The sequence below is a fragment of the Rhinopithecus roxellana genome, chromosome 20 (assembly GCF_007565055.1).
Source record: "Rhinopithecus roxellana isolate Shanxi Qingling chromosome 20, ASM756505v1, whole genome shotgun sequence".
NCBI classification, from domain to species: Eukaryota; Metazoa; Chordata; class Mammalia; order Primates; family Cercopithecidae; genus Rhinopithecus; species Rhinopithecus roxellana.
The window spans coordinates 66,238,472-66,256,883 of NC_044568.1; the positions used below are offsets into that span (position 1 = coordinate 66,238,472).

The following is an 18,412-nucleotide window of genomic DNA, read 5'->3' on the forward strand; positions in this document are numbered from 1 at the left end:
CTGCGGCAAGGAATGTAGATGAGTCTGGAACATTTTGTTATACCAGAAAGCAATAAAGATATATATATATATATTTTACATGATAGGGGCCAGGTGCGGAGGCTTACACCTGTAATCCCAACATTTTGGGAGGCCGAGGCAGGAGGATCGCTTGAGCTCAGGAGCACGAGACCAGCCTGGGCAACACGGTGAGACCTTGTCTCTATTAACAACAACAACAACAACAACAGCAAAAAATTAGCCAGGTGTGGTGGTAAACATCTGTAGTCCCAGCTACTTAGGAGGCCCAGGTGGGAAAATCACTTGAACCCAGAAGGTCTAAGCAGCAGTGAGCTGTGATTGTGCCACTGCCCTCCAACCTGGGAAGCAGAGTAAGACACTGTAAAAAAAAAAAAAAAAAAAAAACAAAAAAACAAAACTTAGGGACATTTGGAGAAACACGGGAGCCAGTTTGAAGAGATTTCTACTGGCTGAATTTGGGACAATATAAGCATTGAAAAAATGTGAAATTCGTGAGCCCATACTGATACTTTTTCTTAATGGGAGAGGAGGAGAAGCTTTTCTTCATAGCAACACACCAGCCAATTAATGTGAAAGGACTATTTGGTAAGAAAATCATTTGGCAAATATTATAGTAAAAAGCAGATTTAGTCAGGAATCATCAATATATATTATAATTCATAGGTCAAAACCTTATGAGGAACAAGATATCTCCATCATCTCAAATTATTTTACCAAAAAAATTCTTGTTAATTATAAGAGCGAAAAGAGTAACTTCACAATGGAGAAATTTACAAGATGGCACATAAACCAAATGATCCAAGTTAACATCAACATTAAACGTCAACATGTGAACAAAAAGACATCACGTCCCTCCTAATATGATACACTGAGCAAGATACCAAATCACTTCTGTGGTATCCTAACCAAAAATTCATAACTTAAATCTAACCATGCAGAAACATCAGACAAACCCAAATTGAGTGATATTTTTCAAAATATCTAGCCTGCACTACTTAAAAAAGGTTTAAGTCATCAAAGACAAACAAGGGTGATTCCAGATTAAAGGAAACTAAGAAATCTGACAATAAATGCAACGTGAGATACTGGATTGCACTCTGATCCAGAAAAAAAATTTTATTTATTTCCTGTAAGGGCAAAGAAACACAAGGAAAAAAAGGTGTACTATGAATCAGATTTGTAGATTTCATAGCAGTATTGTATACGGTTATATATAAGAATATTCTTAGGAAATACAAATGAACATATTTTTGGGGAAAGAGGCATTATATCTGCAACTTACTCTCAAATGGTTCAGAAAAAAATAACACTTGTAAATAATTAAATATATGATATCATACATAGAGACAGACTGTGGGGATGATAAAATGCAAATATGGTAAATTTGGGCATCTGGGGAAGAGCATACAGAAATTCTTTGTAATATTCTTGCAGCTTTTCTCTGAGATTGAGATTATTTCCAAGAGAAAATTTATTGCTAAATTGTACTAAGAAGATCCACAATAAACTTAGACACTATAGAGAAGGAAACAGGGCAGCTGAAATATAAGGTAATGGTCACAAAAATGTAGTCTAACTAGATATTATTTAAATTTCCATTAGACATAAGAAATTACAATAATTTTTAGTGTGATAATGATTTTTTAAAAAACAACCTTTATCTGTTAGCGACACACAGTAAAATATTTATGGATAAATGCAGATGAAATAGTATGATGTCCGACACTGACTTTAAAATAATTTAGTGAAGGGAAATGGGTGTGGGATTATGGATGAAATAATATAGCTCATGCATTGATAATTGTTGAGGCTAGGTGATGGGTATCAAGGTTAGTTAACCTATTCTTTCTTCTTTTGTGTAAAGTCCACAACAAAAGGTTTTTAAACAGTCAGAAACGCAACAGATGAATCTTTGTCCCACTCCTGCCACCATATTTCCTGTCAACTCCTTATAGGTAACCATTTTATTGCTGCTTATTTATTTTTCTAGTTTCTTTACAAAAATACAAGAAAATACAAATATATATTCTTATTTTTCCACTCTTCCTACAAAAGGTAACAAACAATATACACTGCTCTATACATTATTTCCCTTTCCCCCATCAGCTTCATACATTTTGTATATCTCTCCATACTAGTATATATAGCTCTATTTTGTGTGTGTTTAAGTATGTTCCATGGTTTATTAAACCAGTCCCTTATTACTAGATCCTTGATTTATTTCCAATCCTGTATTCATCCAACAATGCTATAATAAATGACTGTGTATATTTCTGTCATTTTGTACCAGTGCAGGTTTACCTATAGCAGCAGTCCCTGATCTTTTTTGCACCGGGGACCAGTTTTGTGGAAGACAATTTTTCCACATATGGAGGCGGTGGTTTCAGGATAAAACTGTTCCACTTCAGATCATCAGGCATTAGATTCTCATAAGTAGTGCACAACCTAGATCCCTTGTGTTCGGAGTTCACAATAGGGTTTCTGCTCCTATGAAAATCTCGTGTCACTGCTGATCCAACAGGAGGTGGAGCCCAGGCAGTAATGCTCGCTAGCCTGCTACTCATCTGCTACTGGTCCCTAACATGTCACAGACTGGTACTGATCCATGGCCCAGGGCTAGGATACCCATGACCTACAGGACAGATAACCACAGGAGAAGTCCTAGGTCAAGGATATGTTTTTTACCATATTCTTGTTCCTTCCACCACTGACATATGAGAGCGTTGTTTCCCCACAGGCTTGCCAATGGAATGTATTATCAAACTTTTGGGTTTCTGTCCATCTGACAGGTGAGAAATTATGTCATGGTATTTTTTCACTTGCACTATTTTTCGTGTTATGGGCAATATAACTACTATTTTTACCATCTCTCATGTCAGAGGATAAGGGATCTCTATTGATTATAAGTCTCTAACTATGTCTTTGAATCAGTTTTTTTTTTCCTAATGCATCTAAGAAATTACTTCTTCAAGTATTCCCTATTCCTTCAGTCTCTTTCGTATCTTTAATATTCTCCCTACTTTTTCCTTTCCTTCTAAGGTCAAATATTTTCCTTATTTCTTTTGCTAGATATTACATTCAAACAATATGGTATAAAGAACAGAACATGAGAAGTCTCCTTATGTTGAACCTGAATACCATCCATCCCAAGAGTGAAACACCATTCTCAGTTTATGTATTCCCTTTCTCATACTCTGTACATATAGAGGCACACATGTATTACATTTCACAGATACATTCAAATGACAACATACTACTTAGTTGAGTTAATGCTAGTTGTTGCAATAACTAAACCCTAAAACCTCAGTGGTTTAACACAATGAAAGTTTAGTTTGCACTCACGTGGTAGTCCAATGTTCAGTTGGCATATTTCCACGTGTACTTCAGGCACCCAACTTCTGCAATAGCCTAGGGCTTCAGTCTTCACTTTAGCAGCAAATGGAGGAAAAAAAGAGAGAGGTTAAGACATAATTGGTTCTTAATCTCCCTGCCCAGAAGTCCTATCAGATCACTTTGCACATATTTCACAAGAGTAACAGTGATTTTAAATGCAGGAGAAGCTGGGAAGTGTAGTCTCTGAGTTGGTACTTATTCAACTTTACTCTATGGAAAGGTAACATAAATCTCTGGAGAATAGATAGCTGCCTCTTAAACATAGATTCTTCATGCTGTTTTATTCCATAGTGTGTGTATTTGCTTTATTTATCTTAGAGATGTTTCCAATAGTTCAAATTGGGGTGACCCATTGTAAAACCTTTTTTGGAAAAAGAAAAGGTGAAATGTGATCTCAAGTTATTACTTCTATTCAACACAGTGTTGAAAGTCTTAGCCAAACCAATTAGGCAAGAGAAAGAAAGAAAGGACATGTAAATTAAAAAGAAGTCAAATTATCCTTCTTAGCAGATGATGTGACCTTATATTTAGAAAAACTTAAAGATTCCACCAAAAATTATTAGAACTGATAAACAAATTCAGTAAAGTTGCAGAATACAAAATCAGCATGCAAAAATCAGTACCATTTCTATATACTAACATCCATCAATCTAAAAAAGAAAGCAATCCCATTTACAATGGTTATGAAAAATAAAATAATACCTAGGAATAAATTTAACCACAACAGTGAGAGAGCTCTACAAGGAAAACTATAAAACACCTATGAAAGATATTGAAGAGGACACAAAAAATGGAAAGATATTTCATGTTCATGGATTGGAAGAATTAATATTGTTACAATTTCTATGCTAACAAAAGTGATCTGCATATTCAATGCAATCTCTATCGAAATACAAATCAATGACATTCTTCACAGAAATAGAAAAAATAATACTAAAATTTGTATGGAACCACAAAAAACCTCAAAGAGCTAAAGCAATCTTGAGCAAAAGAACAAAGCTAGAGGCATCACATATACTACAGAGCTATAGTAACAAAAACAGCATGGCATTGGCATAAGAGCAGACACATAGAGCAATGGTACAGAATAGAGAAACTAGAAATAAATTCACACAGTTACAACAAACTGATTTCACAATGTGTGAGGGTGCTTTTCCTCCACAGAACTAATCAAAATTTTTACCTTTGCTCATCTGATGGATTAAAAAAATGGTCCATCAGTGTAGTCTTAATCCACTTTTCTCTTCTAAAAAAATGACAATCTCATCAAAATTTTAGGAGTTACTAGATTTATTACCCTTTTCATTGCTTGTCTGTTTTTTATTTTATGAAATTGTTGGTATTTCTCATTGATTTGTAGAGGCTCCTAACACACTAAGGTATCTTATTTGCAATACAGAATTTTAAATGTTTCCTACAGTTTATAGTTGGGTCTTTTTGCTCTGCTTAGTATTTTTTAACCATGAATTTTTTATATTTTTATTTAATCAAATTAATTAATCTTTTCCATTGTGACTTTTGAGGTTTGTGACCAACTTAGAAAGGAGTTCTCACCTTTGGAATAAAGAAATAATTCTCCCAGGGCTTAATCTAGTACTTTTTTCTTTTTATTTTTCAAGATTAAACATTTATTTCATCTGAAATTTTTGTTGTAAGGTGTGAGATAAGAATCCAGAATTCTGTGTGTGTACAGATGCCTAGCCCATTGTCACACTATCACTTATTGTTGCATAATACACCTTTTCTATGCCAATTCAAAACATAACCTTTAACATGTACTAAATTTCCATATGTATTTGAGTCTACTTCTGTACTTTCTATTCAATCAATTGATCTGCCTATCAATGTATTCTTACACACAATTTAAATCAACATAGCTTTGTATTATGTTTTAGTATCTTAGTGAGACAGTCTTTCCTCGTTATGTTACTTTATTTTTATTTTTATTTGAGACGGAGTTTCGCTCTTATTGCCCAGGCTGGAGTACAATGGCACAACCTTGGCTCACCACAACCTCTGCCTTCCAGGTTCGAGCGATTCTCCTGCCTCAGCCTCCTGAGTAGCTGGGATTACAGGCATGTGTCACCATGCCTGGCTACTTTTGTATTTTGAGTAGAGAAGGGATTTCTCCATGTTGGTCAGGCTGGTCTTGAACTCCCGACTTCAGGTGATCCTCCTGCCTTAGCTGGAGGAAATCCCAAAGTGCTGGGATTACAGGCATGAGCCACTGTGCCCAGCCCATTATGATACTTTTTAAGAATTTTCCTGGTTATTATATTTTTTCATGTAAACAACTGAGTTCCTTGACTAATTCCAAACTTCACCCAGAAAAACATCTATACATGTGTCCTACTATTATCCTCTTTAGCCTACTCTTTCTGTTCATAAGAGTTCTACTTTCTTCCTTTTCACACTAAACCTTTGATTTCTTAAAAGCTTGATTCTATCTCATTAAACAAAAAAAGCAATCAACAATTTCTTTCTTTTTTTTTTTTCGAGACAGAGTCTCGATCTGTCACCCAGGCTGGAGTGCAGTGGCCTGATCTTGGCTCACTGCATCCTCTGCCTCCCAAGTTTAAGTGATTCTCATGCCTCAACCTCCCAAGTAGCTGGGACTACAGGCAGGCGCCACCACACCTGGCTAATTTTTGTATTTTTGGTGAAGATGGGGTTTTGCCATGTTGGCCAGGCTGGTCTTGAACTCCTGGCTTCAAGTGATCCACCCACCTCAGCCTCCCAAAGTGCTGGGATTACAGGCATGAGCCACCACGCCCAGCCAATCAAGAATTTCATAACTGCTAAATCCAATAGCCTTTCTCGGAACTCCTTGGCTTCTTTGAAGTTCCAGATCCTGTTAACTCTTTGCCTCTCTCGAACTTCTCTCCTTTCTTTGCTTTTATGTCTGCTTCATTTAGATACTTCACATCCTTTTTCCCGAGCTCCTCTTCCCCAGAGAAAGTCACTCAAAAACATTCTGTGTCCAAATATCTGTCTTTGGTACACTACTCTGTGTGTGTGTGTGTGTGTGTGTGTGTGTGTATTTCCTCTTCAGGTCAACTATCATGAAATATCCATCGGTAGTTCTGAGTTCAGCTTATGGTAGGTATAAATTAAAAATAAACACTGAATGAATGGGCACCAGCTCTAATTTCCCAAATTCCTGCTTAAAATTTCTCCAGGGATTCCCCTTAGTTATCAACACATCAACATATAAAATGCCTATACAGTAGAGGAAATAGTTTCTCTGAATCCTAGACTGGTTAAACCATATCTGGAACACTGAGATTCATTTGGCACCACATTTTCAGAGAGGCCATGACAAATCTGAGTGAATCTAAAGAAGGGAAACAGGATAGTAAATGACACAAAACTCAGAGTATAAGAGGAAATGTTGAAGTAACTTAGGATGTTGAGTCATCAGAAGATATCATTAAGAAAAGACATAGCAGTACTCAAATATGTAAAGAGTACTTTCCGGTAGGGGGCAATGTTGGGTGGAAGGAGGTTATATGGTTATGGCACTGTTCAGTTACTTCACAGAACAGACGCTTTACTGATGGTGAAGTTACAGGGAAACAAATTTGAAGTAGAATTTCTTTACAATTAGAATTGTACCAATAATGAAATAATAGGCAGATTCTTAAAGTAGTGAGTTCTCTCTCATTAACCTCTCTGAACTTCAATGTTCCCATATGTAAATACAGATAAGCTTTTTTTTTTTTTTTTGAGATGGAGTTTTGTTCTTGTTGCCTAGGCTGGATCTCAACTCACCACAGCCTCCGCCTCTCAGGTTCAAGCGATTTTCCTGCCTCAGCCTCCCCAGTAGCTGGGGTTACAGGCATGTGCCACAATGCCCGGCTAATTTTGTAGTTTTAGAAGAGACGGGTTTCTCCATGTTGGTTAGGCTGGACTCGAACTCCTGACCTCAGGGGATCCACTGCCTTGGCCTCCCAAAGTGTTGGGATTACAGGCGTGAGTCACTGCGCCTGGCCTAAATGTTTTAATACTCACAAATACCTGTGCAAGGTAGGTACATAGTTTTATTTACCTACTGTATGTTCCTGTGACATGATCATAAATTCAGGCTGTTAATGGCCCAACCTGATCTGTAGCAACATCCTGTGAATAAGTCTTATAGACTCTGATCCATCCTATCAATTCTAACCATTTTGTCAGATCAAACTTCCTGACATAAAATTTCCCTTATCAAAAGTTAATGACAGCAGGGCACAGTGGTTCACGTCTGGAATCCCACCTGTTTGAGAGGCTGAGGCAGGAGGACTGCTTGAGCCCAGGAGTTCAAGACCAACTTGGGCAACACAAAGACAGTGAGACCTTGTCTTGAAAAACACAAAAAACAAAAAGTTAATGACCTTCACTGTTAACAAAAAACAAAACAACAAAATCCTCTAGAATTCTTTTCTAAGTCCCTAGTTTTATTTTTACCACTCTGTCCCATAAACCCTTTTCTTCTTAAGTACCTTGTACTTTTGGTATGTATATATTGCACGTGATATTGCTAAATGATCCCTTCTCTTTGTGGTATATCTATTCTTCAAAGTTTAGCTCGAGCAGCATCTCCTCCCTGGGCTTTGATCATTACAGAAGGAAAATATCCCAACCCATTCTGAACATATGTGACGCTATCTAAATCACAACCATAAAATTCTCTTGTTTGGTAGTCATCTGTAGTATATAATACTGCAAATATAACTTTCTACAATGATGAAACTGTTATCTGTGTGTCCAATATAACAGCCACTAACCGCAAGTGACTACTGAGCATCTAAAATGTGACAAGTGCCTACATATTAGACAGTGTGGTCTTGGAGGGCAATACATTAGTTTTCTGATGCATAGAATATTTACTGAGAAATAATTATGTTCTAGGCCCTGTTTAAACACTTTATACCTATCATTTCATTAATGCTTTTCTATTGTCATTCTAAGATAAATAAACTGAGTCAAAGAAAGTTTAAATAACTTGCATCAAGTCCTAATTCTTTGGGATTAACAACAATGATGCCAATCCGCAGATTATTGTAGTAAGAATATTAGAAAATATGATAAGGAGCTCAGTAAATCATTAAACAATATTCTTAAGATAGTTATTTTACCTTCTTTTGGTGTCTCTTGCAACGTCTAGCACATCACCTTGTACATAGTAACTATAACTGAATCAACTGATAATTTTACATGGCTTATAGGTAGTCTTCTACACTTGCACATAATGTTTTCTAAAATCAGAGTATAAACTGAATGTAAAAAAATGAAGTCATAAAAATAAAATGTGTTATAGCCACATGATGGAATATTATTCAGCCATAAAAGGAATGAAATATTGATTCATGCTACCACATGGATGAAACTAAAAAAACATGTTCAGTGAAAGAAGCCAGTCACAAAAGACCACACATTATAATTCCACGTATATGAAATGTCCAGAATAGACAAATTCATATAGACAGAAAGTAGATTAGAGGTTGCCTAGGATTTGGAGTGTTGGGGTAAAACAGAGACTGATCACTTGAGGGTAAGGAGTGTTTTCCTGGGGTCATGAAAATGTTCTAAAATTGACTGTGGTGATGGTTGCAAAACTACATAAAAATAATTTTAAAATTTAATTGTATATTTTAAATGGGTGAATTGTATGACCTGTGAATTAAATCTCAATACTGTTTTTAAAAAGGGAGAATCAAAGTTTTATGTTTATAAAGGGTTCTACTCCTAAGAGCTAAACATAAATTATGGGCTATTTAGGATACCCCTTTACTTTTAGATATAATCTCTGACAAAAATATTTCGAATACACTTAAGGGTAAAGTGAAATAAAAATGTGGTTTTCAAAATTGTTTTCTCAGTGGTGGACAAAATAAATCTTTTTTGGAAACCAACGAAACAAAAATAATCTGGAGCTGTCTTGGTTGAAGCAGCGTGTAGGATTCATACGCCTCCCACTCAGACCCCTGCCCTTCCTTCAATATTGGCATCTAAAGAATCTCTCCAGCGTTTGGAGGAAATCAAGTTGGAAGTTAAGCAAGAAGCAATACAAAAAACTGAGTAACTACAAAGAAGTAAAAAGTAAAAACTCTGCAAGTTGAATTGTTAGCTGGCAGGGTACCATGTAATAACATATCAGAATTATCTTGTGTTAATAAAGATACAAACATTTGAATTCTATTTATGAACTTTGAATTCTGCTTCTGTAATTAGATTTGGGCTTTTTTTTTTTTTTTTTTTTTTTGAGATACAGTCCCACTCTGTCGCCCAGGCTGGAGTGCAGCAGAACCATCTTGGCTCACTGCAAACTCCGTCTCCTGGGTTTAAATGATTCTCCTGCCTCAGCCTCCCCAGTACCTGTAGCTGGGATTACAAGTGTGGATCACCATGCCCGGCTGAATTTGTTTTTTTTTTTTTTGGTATTTTCAGTAGAGACTGGGTTTCACCATGTTGGCCCAGGCTGGTCTCAAACTTCTGACCTCAAATCATTCATTTGCCTTGGCTTCCCAGTGTGCTGGGATTACAGGCATGCACCACCGTGCCCAGGTTGCATGCTTTTGTTTTTTGTTTTTTGTTTTTTTTAGATGGAGTCTTGCTCCGTTGCTCAGGCTGGAGTGCAGTGGCGCGATCTCGGCTCACTGCAACCTCCGCCTTCCGGATTCAAGCAATAGAGCCTCAGATTCCCAAGTAGCTGGGACTGTCACAAGCACATGCTGCCATGCCGGGCTAATTTTTTTGTATTTTAGTAGAGAAGGGGTTTCACCGTGTTGTCCAGGCTGGTCGGGAACTCCTGAGCTCAGGCAATCCGCCTGCCTCCCAAAGTGCTGGGATTACAGGTGTAAGCCACGGCGCCGCCGCATCTTTTTTCTTTATTTTTTAAAGAGAATTATTCTAAAGTCAAGATAAGATCTACCTGTAATTTATGTTTTTTTTTCTTATCTACTTGGATTAGGAATTTTTGTATATTTGTTTGTACAACAAAAAATATGTAAACATCCCCAAATAAAAAAATAGGTGCCCTAGATCTGTGATATTGGAAGTGCTGTATTCCTGGCTCAATACCACTTATTTGGCTAAGAAAAAAAGGGCAGTTTCCAACTCACTTGTAGTTACATAGCCATAGACCCTTCTACTTGTATGGCTTATTAACATCAAAAATTTATATTCCATTATTATATGTGATATATTACACTATACTACATTATAATTATCCCAAAAACAGAACTGATCATTTATTTCTCTTAAACATATTTTTAATATATTTAAGGGTAAAGTAGAATAACACTGTGGTTTTCAGAATTATTTTTTCAGAGGCAGACAAAGTAAATCTTTTTTAGAAATCTAAAAAGCAAAACCTTCCCAATTTCCCTATTTCAACTTAACTTTGAATCCCCAGGCTGATACCTTTTTAACTCAAATTAATAGCCTCTCTTTATAGTTCTAGCTGATAATCAAGGCATAATCTTTCCCCTTTAGACATGAATTTTGGAGCTCCTCCTCCCTGCTAGCTCTTTCCATAGCTACCAACTTTTCTTGAGTCAAGTCTGTTTCTCACACTTTTTCTATGTACTGCTATTAGAATAGTCCTCAAGTGCTCTGTGATGTTATTTCCTTACTCAAAAACAGAATTGTTCTCTATAGTTCAAATTCCTCTCCATCTCTGCATGACAGTTAATTTTGTGTCAACTTGATTGGGCCACAGGGTGCCCAGATATTTGGTCAAACATTATTCTGTTTTTGTGAAGGTGTTTTTGGATGAGATTAACATTTAAATTGGTAGACTAGACAAAACAGATAATTGACGATGGGCCTCATCCAATCATTTCAAGACCTGAATAGAACAAAAGGCTGATCTTCCTCAGACTAAGTGAAAATTCTCCTACCTCATGGGACTCAAAACTATGCCATTTGCTCTTCCTGGATCTACAGCAGCTTCTAGTCTTTGGACTTGAAAGCAGATACCAGCTCTACAGATTTTGGACTAGCCAATGTGTCCATAATCCCATGAAAGCTATCTCCTATTACTTCCATTTTTGTGAAGATCACTGACTAATACACTGTTTATCCCAACTCTGTAGTACCATTGCAGAGATTTTTTTTTTTTTTTTTTGGTCAGTGTGTTGCTCTGTTACCCAGGCTGGAGTGCAATGGTGCAAACAAAGTTCACTGCACCCTCAACCTCCTGGGCTCAAGTGATCCTCCTATCTCAGCCTCCTGAGCAGCTGGAACCACAAGTATGTGCCACCATGCCTTGCTAGTTTTCCAAATGTTTGTAGAGAAAAAGTCTCACCATGTTGCCCAGGCTTCCAGATCATTTCTTATTAGACCTCAAAATATTCTCTACTACAGTGAAATAAATCTATTTGTCAACTTCTACCCAATTTGCATAATTCCATTGAAATGCTTTTATTAAATAACTGATATGCATTTGTACCACCTACATTTGCCTCTCACATATATCTCTCCAGCTAGGATGTTAACTACTTTGAAAAACAGGAGTCTCTATTTTCTTTACTTCTTTCTACAATGATAACAGAGATTAACAATGTGAAATATAAAGACTATTAAATATATATACTTTATACCTATCTATACCTTAAATATATACAATGTATATTTATATACATAAATGTAAATTTATATATATAATCTACCTCTTGCCTATAGTCTGGTACATGTTTTAATATTAATTTTTGTTTGGTTGGTTTAGGTTTTCCTTAAAAGAATAACATTTTGGGTTAAAATTTGTTTGCCATTTTAAAGTATTCTGCTTCCCCTTTCATTTTGCTGTTAGGACACAGAACAAAGTTATAGACAAACTTGGGTCTATATAATTTAAAAGCACAATTGAAAGAATGTTTTAATGTTGGGATGAAGTGCATACTTTACTGTATATTTTTCAAACTCAGTTATATTGCTTTGCTAAAAGTAAATAATATCACCAGGATACCATCTGGTAAAAATCTCTCTGTGGATTAAGCCAGAAAAGGAAGTGAATGAATTTTTATATATTGCATAGTTGTGGTTGCAAAATTGCAGTAAAAATATGTTTTCAATGCACTGGCGTAAGTGAGACTTCAGAGTTCAGCTACCTCATGTGATTTGATCCAAAAGGCTTGGAATATTTAAGACCATATCTCATCAACAGGGAAAAGGAGGAGTGTTTTATTTGCTAGCATTCCTATGACTTGGAAGAAAAAAAAATCTAGGAAATTGAAGTCCATGAACTGGAAAATATGAATTTGGTCTTTTAGAAAGTATTCATTTAAAAAATAATGGGCAGTTACTTAATTATAGGACATAGCATGTCAGAGAAGTCTGAGGCCATATAAGACAGTTGGATAAGATTTGACAGTGTCATTGTGTGCAGCCTAGCCAATGCAAAATGGTCAAATCAGTTTTTACTTTTTTTTTTTTTTTATTATACTTTAAGTTCTAGGGTACATGTGCATAACGTGCAGGTTTGTTACATATGTATATTTGTGCCATGTTGGTGTGCTGCACCCATCAACTCGTCAGCACCCATCAATTCATCATTTATATCATGTATAACTCCCCAATGCAATCCCTCCCCCCTCCCCCCTCCCCATGATAGGCCCCAGTGTGTGATGTTCCCCTTCCCGAGTCCAAGTGATCTCATTGTTCAGTTCCCACCTATGAGTGAGAACATGCGGTGTTTGGTTTTCTCTTCTTGTGATAGTTTGCTAAGAATGATGGTTTCCAGCTGCATCCATGTCCCTACAAAGGACGCAAACTCATCCTTTTTTATGGCTGCATAGTATTCCATGGTGTATATGTGCCACATTTTTTAAATAATATGTTAAATAATATGTTATCCAAGTCTTGATTTAGTCCAATGACTAGAGGAATAGAAATTCTCCCCACCTCTCCAGGGATTCCATTCCAGAGACTAATAGATTTCACTGTCAGAAAACATTTCCCGGATTCAGTCTTAAATTTCTGTTACCTAATTTCATCCCATTACTTGACTATAAACTCTTATCCTACCTTTAAAAACGTCTTGATTTCCAAAATGTTTGCATCTTACAAATATTTGTAAAATGTTATCATAACTATACTCAGAGATGAGCAAACAATATACATTTTGTTATTTTAATTTTTTAAGGATTAAAGTCTGAAGGCCATTATACATTTATTTTCCAGTCTGAACACTACTCAATTTGCTTATATGGGGCATGTGCATGCCCCAAACTTATACTCTCTTTGTGATCTCAGCAGCACCATTTAAATAACTTTTATCTTTGAGCCACATGATGTGAAGCTTTTGCATACACAGACTAAAATCTCATTGACTGATTTTACTGCCACATTGCATTACAAGGCCATATATAATTTGCTACCACTATCATCTCAAAGTCTCTTGGTAATACTGCTTTCCAAGTACTGTATATTCTGCCAATTGAATGGCTGTGTTTCTGATTATTTTTCCCCAGATGTATTAGCTACATTTTTCCAGGTTGAATCACATTTCATTTCCTGCCCATATTTCTAACCACTTTAGGTCCCTTTTATCTGCCCTTACTGGTTTTGTCAACACCATCCAATTTAGCATCATCTGTAAATTTAATTAACATGATGTGTATCCTCTCTTATAAATCACTAATGAAGTTTCTCTACAATGATTTGTTTATTTTTAAAACTCTAATGCTGCATAATGTTTATAATCTTGCTTATAATGTTTGTAATCTTAAGAATCCACCACTTTTTTGCCACTTAATATTTGTTTTATTATTTTAGGAGTGGTGCATGATAGACTAACAACAGAATCATGTTCAGGATCACTGCTATCCTTTTTTGAATATTAGTGCTAAATTACTTTTATGATTGCTTCTGTACATAACAAAGCTTTTACTGACAATTTTCCACCCTGCTGTGTTTTTTCATAAATATGTTCTATTAATAACATCATAGAAGAACAACATTATGATGTTATTCTCACGTCCATGATGTAAAATGGTCAAAGATCCCATATTCCAAATTCTGTTGTGGAGTGAGTTTTTTAAATTTTAGATTCCAATTTACTGTGACAAGAGTTTGTTATATTAAATGAGTAAAGATAAATTTAGAATGCTTCTATTTTAAGTATTTTGGAAATGGTAAGTTGAACCAAGATCAATATGGTTCATATGAACTGAACAAGAGCTATTTTGTTCCTCTTTTATATTTGTAACTGCGATTTCTTTTGAATTTATTGGTAATTTAAAATTCTTTTGGGGTATTAAAACCTACTTTTAATTTCATTTTTATAAGGAAATACATTAGGCCTCCAAAAGTATGTTTTGAAACACAATACTAGAAACAACATACATGTATCCACCACCTAGGTTAGGAAAACACCACCACCACCACCACCAGTACACCTTATCAGCTATGGAATACATTTTTCCAATTGCTTACCTCTTCTCTCCCTTAGGAGCATCTGATGCTATTAACTTTATAAAAATAATTTACTTTGTTTTGTTTATGTATCTATATATGTATCCCTATAGTTAAGATGCATTTTTAAAAAATTGAATATCTCAGACATTTCAGTTATCAATTTATACTAATCTTATACTAATTTACTTTTTGTAAGTATTTCTCTTTTCCTACATTAATATCTTGCTATGTCTTCAATAATCTTGGAAAAAAGAATACATTCTTTTTTCTTCAATTTTTTCTTTACCTAAATCCCAGTGTTAGTTTTACATACCACAGACTTTTCTTTTTCCCATTAATCCAATCTCTTAACTTACATATTTTGGGACAGTTTCTTGTACTCATTTATTGGTGTATACATATTTATAAATTGCTTATTATGGCCCAATTATGGCATATAGATCTGATTTTACATACTTAAGTCGGTAGGCATAACTTGCTTTTTCAGCCAATTCTTGTATCTTATTATATTTGTTAAGAAATTAGAAAATTCTTGTGGGCACCTATGACACATATATACATACATATGTATGTATATGTACATACCTATGACATATGTATATATATGTCATAGTTATGGTTTTCATCCATGGTTCCTGGCTCATAACTCTCATATATATGTATATACATATATATCTCATATACATATAAGAGTTATGAGTACATATATATACACACCTATGATGTATATATAGACATGTCAAGGAGAATAACAAGGAGTAACTTGCTTTTTCAGCTAATTCTTATATCTCATTATTTCTAATTTTATCTAATAATTTCTATTATTAGAAATTATTTCTAATTTCTAAGAAATCAGAAAATTCTTGTGGGTACCCATGACGTATATATACATACCTACATACATTAATATACATACATATATACATACCTATGACATATGGATATATACGTCATAGGTACCCATGGTTTTCATCCATGGTTCCTGGCTCGTAACTCTCATAGCCCTTGTTTGTCTTTCATTATAATGTTGGGGCACTTCAGGCCTCAGGAGCAGGCTTCAGGAGCAAGCCTCAGGAAAGAGAATCTCTCTCTCTGGCCTTCTCCTGTCCTCCCTTTACCTGCCCAAGGCAGAACTCTGATCTGATTGTGGGTCAAAAGACCCTCATTCCAGAGAAGGTCCTGCCCCATACTCTGGAGGAAGAAATGCTGCACAGAGAGGCCAAGAAGACTCTAAACAGGCATTGGTAGGTTTCCCCATTCAGCCTATTAATATGAGATTGTACCCTTTTTGTTCAATCACATTTCATGCCTATGATTCTTCATTAAAAACCCAATAAGTACTATCACATTTGGGATTAAGGAAAACAAAACCAAACCAAGAAGACTGGGTTCAAAGAGCTTCCAGACAACTAAACACGTGGGGGTTCCTAGATTATGGCATGCCCAGAGAGTACATGGACGTTCCAAGCCCTTTCCCCCATTTCCTGCCCTGCACATCACTTCATGTGTGTTCTTCATAATATCCTTTATAATAAACAAATAAACTAAAGTAAGCATTTCCCTGGGTTCTGTGAGCCGCTTGGCCAGAAGCTCCAGAGGCTTGGACTTGCCGCTGGTGTGGGGAAAGGGCTCAGTTTTGGGGACTGAACCCTCAATCCATGGGATCTGATGCTATCTCTAGGTAGATCATGCTGGAATTTAATTAGCAGACATTCAGCTGGTGTCTGCCACTTGGTGTGTGGAAAAAAACTCCCTCACCTTTGGTCACAGAAGACTTCTGTGTCGATGATTGCTGTGGTGGTATGAAAGCAGAGGAAAAACATGCTTAGAGAGTTTTCCCCAAACAGTACCTAAATATAAGACCTATATTTATTCCCTCAAAAATTTAAACTTCTATTATTTTTTAAAATTATTATTTATTTATTTTTTCAGACGGAGTCTCTCTCTGTCACCTGGGGGGAGTACAGTGGTGTGATCTCAGCCCATTGCAACCTCCACCTCCAGGGTTCAAGCAATTCTTCTGCCTTAGCCTCCCAAGTAGCTGGGGCTACAGGTGCGCGCCACCACACCCAGCTAATTTTTGTATTTTTAGTAGAGAAGGGGCTTCACCATGTTGGCCAGATGGTCTCGATTTCTTGACCTTGTGATCTGCCCCCCTCAGCCTCCCAAAGCCCTGGGATTAAAGGTGTGAGCTACCACGCCCAGCCTAAACTTCTATTTTTAAATATCAAATTATTCCTATCATAATTTTTTATTCCATTTTAATTTCCATTTCTCAACTCCATATCCATAACAACTTTAATGTATTTCCATTTACTAAACAAAAACTCAACTTTCATCCTTATATAGTACTGATATCACATAGTAGAAAGCTGACAAGCTGAGGGTTTTTTCGTATTTTACCAGTTATCTTGTTCATACTTTTAAAATTACTCTCAATTATTTAGAGAAAGATGTTCATCTCCATGTGGTTTATGATAGAAACAAAGGGAAACAATCAAAATGTCTAATAATTGGAGATCTAGCTAAATAAAATATAGTACAATCCTACAATAGAATATTAGGAACCTAATTAAAATTGGCCATTACCAGTTTTAGCCTATCAATGAGAGTCTCTTCACCTAGTAATATCTGAGATGTAAAAGCAAATGTCTCAGGGTGGCCCACAACAGTTGAGGGAAAAATATGGGGTTACAAAAGCCAAGTCATTACATCTCAAGAGGGACAATTCTGTGGCACCATTCACTCCTCAGAGCTCCCTGGGGGATCAAGCTGAGGTTAGGCTTTTGAAACTTCATCTTTGCCTAGCTTCTATCCTTGCTCTTTTTCTTTCTTTTTGCCATTTTCTTTTGAGAGCACTCAATAAATCACTGCACAAGAATCTCTTTCTTGAGTTCTGCTTCTAAGGGGACCCACTGACCCAAAGAATCAGTTACAGAAGTGATCCTAGAAAGCAGGCTCCTAGACTGAGATTCTGGATCACTCACTGACTGGCTGGCTGTCAAGGAGGACCCCAATATTAGTGGTGTTTTTGGCATTCTGTAGCAGTAATGCAACTGCTAAAACTTGAACAGGGATGGACTGCATGTAGAAAACAATGCATTGGCTTGTGCCATACTTCCAGATTTAACAGGAATGAGTTAAGTGGTAAGTATGTAAGTATTGATACAGCAGTTGAAAAGAAATTACTTAGGCAGATGGTGAGGGTATGTTAGTCCTCGGTAAGGTTTTCCTTTTAATGAAAAGCAGCCCCAAAATCATTTTCTTTTCTATGAAAGAGCAACCTGTAAAATTAAGCCGCAGACATAAACAAGCAAGCTGAAAGCTTGCACAGGTGAATGCCAGCAGTTGTGCCTACAGGAATATACTACCTGGGACGAGACATGTTCAATATGGTGGCTCCGTCTTCTCTTTTTGCCAGCCATGTGTACAGTAAGAAGCAGGCAAGATGGAGCTGGCCAAGTGGAAAGTCCATCTGCATAAGATTAGGGTGGGGCAACCAGCCTTCCCCACTGCTATATAAACATCACACCTAGTCAAACCCATTTGTGAGCTCTACCTAAATCAGATGCTGCCTCCTCAACCCTGCCTATAAAAT

General features: G+C 36.2%; 1 long non-coding RNA gene across 1 annotated transcript in view; it reads right to left on the reverse strand.

Moving 5' to 3' along the window:
- LOC115895238 overlaps positions 1-18,412 on the reverse strand; it is a 221,400-nt gene that overhangs the window by 95,318 nt on the left and 107,670 nt on the right. The window contains exons 2-3 of the long non-coding RNA XR_004055435.1: positions 16,573-16,606; positions 3,364-3,447 (exon numbers count right to left, since the gene is read on the reverse strand). This is a non-coding gene — a long non-coding RNA (uncharacterized LOC115895238). The remainder of the gene's footprint in view (positions 1-3,363; positions 3,448-16,572; positions 16,607-18,412) is intronic.